General features: G+C 34.5%; 1 pseudogene; it reads right to left on the bottom strand.

Moving 5' to 3' along the window:
* Window positions 1–7729: 7729 nt before the first annotated feature.
* LOC105545483 lies at window positions 7730–8466 on the bottom strand (annotated as a pseudogene).
* Between the last annotated feature and the right edge of the window lie 203 nt (window positions 8467–8669).

The following is an 8669-nucleotide window of genomic DNA, read 5'->3' as shown; positions in this document are numbered from 1 at the left end:
AGAAAGTCTTTGGGACCTTAACATAAGCAATGATTTCTTAGACATGATACCAAAAACATATATTTTAAGATAAAATAATAGATAAATTGGTCTTTATAAAAATTTAAAACTTCTGCTATCTGAAATATAGTATTAAGAGAAAGGAGGGGGAAGTTACATTTTGGGAGGAAGTATTTGCAAATTATATAAAGGATCTGCATCCAGAATAAAAAACCAAAACTAAAAACTGCAAGCAATGTAAAAACAAACAACCCGTTTAAAAAATGGATAAAAATCTGGGCCTGGCACAGTGACTCACACCTGTTATCCTGGCACTTTGGGAGGCTGAGGCATGTGGATCACAAGGTCAGGAGTTTGAGACCAGTCTGGCCAACATAGTGAAACTCCATCTCTACTAAAAATACAAAAAAATAACTAGGGTTGGGAGCACATGCCTGTAGTCCCAGCTACTCAGAAGGCTGAGGCAAGAGGATCACTTGAACCTGGAAGACAGAGGTTGCAGTGAGCTGAGATCACAGCATTGCACTCCAGCCTGGGGGACAGTGTAAGACTCCGTCTCAAAAAAAAAAAAAAATCTGAACAAGTACTTCATCCGATAAGATACACAGATGACAAATACGCACAAGAACAGATGTTCAACATCATTCGTCATAAGGTATCGCAAATGAAAAACTGGACAAATGTATCAAAAGACCCCTATTAAAACATCTAAACAAACAGACAACGTGAAGTGTTGATAAGAACACAAGTTAAGAAATTCTCATGCACTATTACTGAATATGCAAAATGTTACAGTTATTTTGGAAAGTAATTTGGGAGTCTTCTTAGAGCATCAAGCATACACTTGCGATATGACTCTGTAATCCCACCCTAGATACCTCTCCAAGTGAAACAAAATGCTAAGTTTACTGAGAAACCTATATAAGAATATTTATACCAGCTTTATTTTTAATATACCAAAACTGGAAGCAAAACAAATGTACCTCAACTGATAAATAAAAAGACAAACAAAAAAATGGTATTTGCTTACAACAGAATATTACTAAATGGCAAAAATTATTGATATACACAACATCATAATGCATTTTAAATGTATTTTAAATGCATTATGCCACATGAAATAAGTGATACCCAAATCGTTTATAGCATGTGGCTTTATTTATATGGTCTCTGTAAAATTATTGGGGCCTGAAACAGTGAATGCTGGGTTAATGAAAAGGCTGGCTACAGCCACAAAGGACATTTAGAGAAATCTCTCCAATGATGGAATTGGTGTATATGTTAATTTTCGTGGCGATTATCTGACTGTACTCATTTGCCAAAACTCGTGAAACTGTAAACTAAAACTGGTGAAATTTATTGGATATAAATTATACCATAATAACACCACTGGAAAAATTCCTACATGATATAGTTACAATTGGTATATAAACAGTCATCTGTTAAAATTTTCCTTTCAGATGCACATCCTTCTTGCTGTAACATATTTCAATCTAGATCATTTTCCTTCCTTAGTATTTCCTGTAGAGTAAATCTTCTACGTGTTTCTTTTTGTTTTTCTTCTTGTCTTTGAGATGAGGTCTTACCCTGTTAGCCAGGCTGGAGTGCAGTGGTGCAATCATGGTTCACTGCAGCCTCAAACTCCCTGGTTCAGGTGATTCTTCTGCCTCAGCATCTCCAATAGTAGGACCACAAGTGTGCATCACCACACCTGGCTATTTTTAAAAATTATTTATAGAGATTAAGTCTCCCATTGTTGCCCAGGCTGGTCTTGTGCTCCTGACCTCGAATGATCCTCTTGCCTTGACCTTCCAAAGTGCTGGGATTATAGGTGTGAGCCACCATGTTTTTCAAAAATGTCTCAAATTCACTTTTTTTTTTTTTAAAGAAGGTTTTTGCTGGTATAGAATTCTGGATGGATGTTTTCATTGCTTTTTGTTGTTGCTTATTTTAACATATTCGGGATGTCATTCGATTATTTTCCTGTATCTATGACTTTACTATGAATGGGTCCAGGCAGGTAATGAGATATCTGAAAGCCAGATTCACTTTACATATAATCACTTGCTTCTGGTTGACTAAAATATAAGGCAAAATGAAGCTCAGCACAATACTGCAAGTTTGAGAACTGCTGAAAGGATATCTTCTTGGCAGAAGGATTTTGTACTTTTTTTTTCTCCTTTATTTCCTACAGCAAGTTTTGTATAAAACTGAGCATGGAAATTCTCAGTATGGTTGCATAAATTACATATCTGCAGATTGTTTTAATTTTTTAGGTGAATACCATTTACATGCAACATCCATGGTTTCTACTCAGGATTCAAACATCTGACACTTAGTATGACTCTACATTCACACCTTGCGCAGAGGATATAAAACTTTGTAGAAAGGGTATAAATTCTGATAAATGGAAACTATCTCCTAAAAGATAATAAATGTAATCAATGTAATGTAACAAATATCTGCTGTATATAACCTAATACATTCTGAAGTGTAACATTAGCCTATTAAATTTGTGGTATTTCAGCGATATAAAATGACTCAAAGGCATATATCCTCATTTCATTGCACATTAATTTTATGTGTGATGGACTTGTGTTGGAAGCGATAGATGGCAGTATTGGTTCATTATTACAGATAATTTATAATTATCTCATTTACCCATTATCCATCTAACCCTATTATTTTTCTATGGTTTTATAGGTAAGTGTGTGAAGATACTTTAAAAAATTAATTTAAAGACAGCTTTAATACAAAAAAACTTTAATAACCTTGATTTGTGTTTTCTCTCTGTAAAAAGCATTAACTGAGGAATGGCAAAAGTAGGGGACAAAATGCTGTATTTTTTTCTTTTAAGTGTGGGTCAGAATGCTCCCAAAGTCCGTTATAAATTACCACAGTGTGCTGATATGGTATCATCTATCCTCTTCATCTTTAGTTCATTGAGAGCATTTGTTCCTAGTAAGCTTTCCCGAGCACTTTCCATAATACCTCCTTAGCCTTTGAAATAACTTTGATTATAACATATTCTTTAATTCTGAAGCTAAATCAAATGCAATAAGAAATATCTATTTTCCCAAAATAGGTTTCCTGTTCTTCTGGAGAAAAATGAAATTAAATTTTAAGTGAACAATGAAAAACTGAATATTCTATAGACAAGAAAGAAAAGTATTAATTTTAAATAGTATCAGGAATATGACTAAGGGGCATGCATAAAAAATTATTGCCATGATAAGATAACGTTACAATAAATTAGTCATCTATTGCAGAAGAAAGAAACCAAAAAAGACAGTGTATTTTGGGTAACCTAGTTAATATTCTTTACTAAATGTTTCTAATACTATAAAGGTAACTGCAATGACCTATTAAGCTTACCGTGAGATGATTGTTGGTGATTGTTTGATAGCTGAATAATGCATGTCACTGATTAATCTATTTAGTTCTGTTGTGTGAGTGTGTTAGATTTCAATGAGTGTGTTAGATTTCAAAACAAAATAAGATTTTAAAGTTATACTTTATTTTCTTCTTTATAAAGAGATCAAATATCAATTCAAGTTAATAGCTAGAATAAGAAGGTAACAATTTAACATCATCAAATTGTCATGCAGGCTTTCAGCAATGAGAATACAATGTCATGGAACCACATTAAAGTGCTCCTTTCTTCACCTGCAAAATAATATTTCACACTTTTGTCTAGGACCATAAATAGCAACTGATATGGGAGCAGTTGAATCTGTTTGTAAAATTAACGAAATAATCAAGATACCGTTATAATTCTTCCTTTCGAATTAACCAAATTTGAAAAGATAACTCAAAATTATTGGTATTAATTTTTTTCTTTGTATTTTGATACCCACTTTTTATCTTGTGCCATTTCAATATCAAACAAATGACAGCAAACCTTCCGTTGATTTAACCAATGCTAATTATTACTCTTTTTAAACTTTTTAATGTGTCTTCTTATTGTGAAAAAAGCTCTCTTTAAGATAATTAGGTATAATTTCCAAATAGCAGTTATCGATTTAGAAAAATAACTCAGTGTAAATAAGTAAATTGCCTGAGATCAAATAGCAAATCACTGAAAGACGCTTCGAATGAAGAATTCTGATCATCTGCTCCTCGATCTTTCAGCTACCTCATGCACCTTCCAATTTGAAGAAGTTTTCTTTTATAGATTCAAAGGCTTTTGAAAATATTTTAAATTAATTCTCAAAACCACAGATTGATGGTCTAAATGGAAATATTCCAGAATATTCTAGGTACAAAGTAACCATACTTAATGAGCATAAAAATTGTATTAATAATTTATTTGCACTCATAAACCTTTTGACATATTATATTTGAAAATGGACCATGACATGTTTATGATGCAAAAAGGTAACTAAAATTTTACCTGTAAGATTATAGAAGCTCACATGAAATTGAACCTTAAAATATATTGAACTCTTAATTATTTCATGACAGCAGGAAGAGACTTCTCTAAAGCAGTTATTTCACAATTAGAACTCAGACAACAAAAGCACAAACAACAATAAAAAAAAGAAAATTTAGACTTTATGAAATTTGAAAACTGTTGTTCATTTAAAGAAACAAGAAAGTACAAAGAAAAGCTATATTATGGAAAAAACTTTAGAAAAACTTATATCTGATAAGGTATTCGACATATATATAAAACTCATAACAACTCAAAAAAAGTCCATTAAAAAAAAAGGCAAAGAATTTGAATAAGTGTCTCTCCAAAGAAGCTGTACAAATGACCAACAAGCACATAAAAAGATGTTCAGCATCATTAGACATTAGGGAAATGTAAATCAGAACTAAAATAAGGTGTCACTTCAATCCACTGAGATAGCTATCAAAAAAAAAAAAAAAAAAAAAACCAAAGAGACAAACAAAAAAAAACCTCAGAATAATAGTCTGAGGAGGATATGGAACAGTTGGACATCTTATGCATTGCTGATGGGAATGTAAAATGGTGCCACCCTTATTTGATAAAGTTGGTCCTCAAAAAGTTAAACACAGCTGGGAGCAATGGCTTACACCTGTAATTACAACACTTTGGGAGTCCCAGACAGAAGGATCACTTGAGCCCAGGAGTTAGAGACCAGCCTGGGCAACAAAGCAAGAGCCTCGTCTCTACAAAACATAATCAAAAACAAAAATTAGTTGGCCATGGTGGCACATGCCTTTAGTCCCAGCTATTTGGAAGGCTGAAATGGGAGGATCACTTGAGCCCAGAAGTCTGAGGGTGCAGTGAGCTATGATTACACTGTGGAGCTTGCTCTGACCTGGGCGACAGATCAAGACCCCCTCTCTAAAACGAAACAAAATGTTGAACACCGAATTACTAAATAACCCCCAAATTCCAAGCCTTCATCTATATCCCCACAAAATTAAAATCAGGTATTCAAACAAATACCTTTACAGATATGTTTACAGCAGCACAAAATGCAGATTGGTGGTTTAAAGGAGCTGGAGGAGGCGGGGAAGCAACTATTTCATGAATATGAAGGTTTATTTTGTAATGATGAAGATTTTTTGAAACCAGATAGAAGAGGTAGTTTTACAACAGAGCAAATGCCATTTAATTGTTTAATTTGATTGGTACTAAATGCCATTTAATTGTTCACTTGACGTGGTTAAATTTTATATTGTCAGTTTCACCTAAATAAAAAATTGCCAGGAAAATATGCATCTCAGAATGTTTTTAGCCAGACTGTACCTTTAGCTAAATCTTTCCATGTAGATAGATAGACTAGATTCCAAAGGTTAAAACTGGCAAGGATGATGAAGACATATTTCAAGGTTACTCTCATTTGGTTTATAGCCTCATTAGCCAAAAAGCAGTGCAAAGGAGGACATACAACTTAAAACACAACATGTGACTTTATCTGGATTTCTGTTGCCATTCTTATACAAACCTGCCCACATTTGAACAGAATTAGTTCAGACAGCGAAGAATACTCAATCAGAGAAGGAGCTGCTGCCTTAAGTTACATTAGACTTGTAGAAGACCATGTCAGCAATCAACAGCCCACCTTCTACCAGTTAAGAAGGTTCTTCGTATATCATAGTTGTATAATTCTTCACCTTATTTATTTTTTTTACTAGGCCTTTGGTCCAATAGCAGTGGTAACTATAGAATTGTAAAAGTAGTAACCTAAATTATATTTCTATAAATTGTATCCACAACGTTTATTTGACCATGTTGTTGCTTGGAAGGCAAACAAAATAATGTATAGATGGCATCTCAAGTATAAAAAATAATAAAATCAACCATGGCTATCAGCAAACATTGGTACAACGTACGAGTGTAGCTCTACGTTGTGCAATCATACGTGTAGGTTGGTGTCAGCATGACCACGATCAAGCCATAGAACTCTTTCATTATCATAAATATCCCCCTCGTGCTATTCCTTTACAGTGCCGTTCACCATCTTCTCATAGTCCCTAACTCTATCTTTCAGCAACCAGTTATTTGTTTTTTCTCTTCTATAATTTGGCCACTTTTTATTGTTATGTAAAAAGTTTCACATACTATGTGACCTTTTTAAGATTAGCTGTTTTCAGTCGGCCTGATGGCCTCAAGATTCATTCAAGCTGCCGATTGCATCAGCCATCTGTTACTATTTATTGCTAAATCATACTCTATTATCTGGATGTACCAAGTTTATTTAACCACTTGTCCATAAGGGAGCACTTTGGTTGTTTCCAGTTTGGGGATGTTATAAATAAAGGTGCTATAAATATTTGTGTAGAGATATTTGCATAGACACACATTTCCAGCTCCCTGGCTTAAATGGCTAGGAGTGCAATTGCTGGATCATATGATAAGCATATGTTTAGTTTTTTTTTTACAAAATTTCCAAACCACTTTTTAAGCTACTTCTAAAAGTGGCTGTTCCATTTTACATTTCTACCAACAGTGTAGGAGAGATTCAGTTTCTTTGTATCCTCACCAACTTTTGGTACTGTCACTTCAAATTTTTTAAATTTTTGCTGTTCTAATGGTTGTGTAGTAATATCACTTTGTAGTCTTAATTTGCATATCCCTAGTGGCTAGTGATGTTGGATATCTTTTGGTGTGCTTATTTATCATCAGAATGTGGTTTTCAGTGAATTGTCTCTATGTATCTTTTGACATTTTATAATTGGATTTTTTATTGTTGCATTTTGAGAGTTCTTTATGTATTCCAGATATAAGTCCTTTTTCAGATATGTGCTTTTATAATACTTTCTCTCTGTCTGTAGCTTGAGAAAGCTGTTTCATTCTGTTTACAAAATAATGCACACACAAAATAATTTTAATTTTGATGAAGTCAATTTATCTCTTTTTATTAATTGATCTTGTTCCTGGTGTTATATATAAAAACTTTTATAAACCGTAGATTGTAAAAGTTTTTCCCTATGTTATATCCTAAAAGTCTAATAGTAAATTTTTTCTCATTAAACTTTTTCAATGGGTCTCAAAATTCTGTGACAAATTTTTGGTCATGTTTTTTCCATTAAAAAGTACTGATTTTAAAACCTAATAATTTAAAACTACCACACTCCAAAAAGAAAACCAAAGTGGTCCACAAAACATTCTCCTTTCCTTCTGAAAGTTTCACGATGCATTGTTATCATTAACCAGTCTTTTACTACTAAACTTAAATGGCCAGTTGAAACAGTTCTCAGGCCATTCTTCCACCACCGATTAAGACCAGGGTGGCAGTATTAGGCATAATATTCATTTATCCTTCTGAGCTTTCTGTGCAGACTTGGTGACCTTGCCAGCTCCAGCAGCCTTCTTGTCCAATGCTTTGATGACACCCACGACAACTGTCTGTCTCATATCACGAACAGCAAAGTGACCTAGAGGTGGATAGTCTGAGAAGTTCTCAACACACATGCGCTCGCCAGGAACCATATCAACGATGGCAGCATCACCAGATATCAAGAATTTAGGGCCATCTTCCAGTTTTTTACCAGAACAGATATCAGTCTTTTCCTTCAGCTCAGCAAACTTGCATGCAATGTGAGCCATGTGGCAATCCAGTACAGGGGCATAGCCAGCGCTGATTTGACCTGGATGGTTCAGGATAATCACCAGAGCAGTGAAGCCAGCTGCTTCCATTGGTGGGTCGTTTTTGTTGTCACCAGCAACGTTGCGACGACGAGCATCCTTGACAGACACGTTCTTGACATTGAGGCCCACATTGTCCCTAGGAAGAGCTTCACTCAAAGCTTCATGGTGCATTTCAACAGATTTTACTTCAGTTGTAACATTGACCAGAGCAAAGGTGATCACCATACCAGGTTTGAGAACACCAGTCTCCACTTGGCCAACAGGAAAAGTACCAATATCACCAAGGGCTTGTCAGTTGGACAAGTTTGTGGTAGGATGCAGTCCAGAGCCTCAAGCAACATGGTTCCACTGGCATTGCCATCCTTACTGGTGACTTTCCATCCCTTAAACCAAGGCATATTTAATATTTAAGTCTATGGTTGATTTTTATTTAATATTAATGTAGGATGTGTTTTTTTTATTTCCCTTACGAATAGCCAGTGACTTCAGCATCATTTATTAAAAGTACCATCCTTACTCCAGGAATTGCTTTGTACCTTTGTGAAAACTCAGTTGGCCATCCTTGTTTGGAAGTTATTTCTGGGTACTCCATTCTGTTTTG

Source organism: Mandrillus leucophaeus, unplaced genomic scaffold (assembly GCF_000951045.1).
Source record: "Mandrillus leucophaeus isolate KB7577 unplaced genomic scaffold, Mleu.le_1.0 Scaffold33, whole genome shotgun sequence".
NCBI lineage: Eukaryota > Metazoa > Chordata > Mammalia > Primates > Cercopithecidae > Mandrillus > Mandrillus leucophaeus.
Note: the sequence above shows the minus strand (reverse complement) of the source record. Positions and strands in the feature narration are given on the sequence as shown.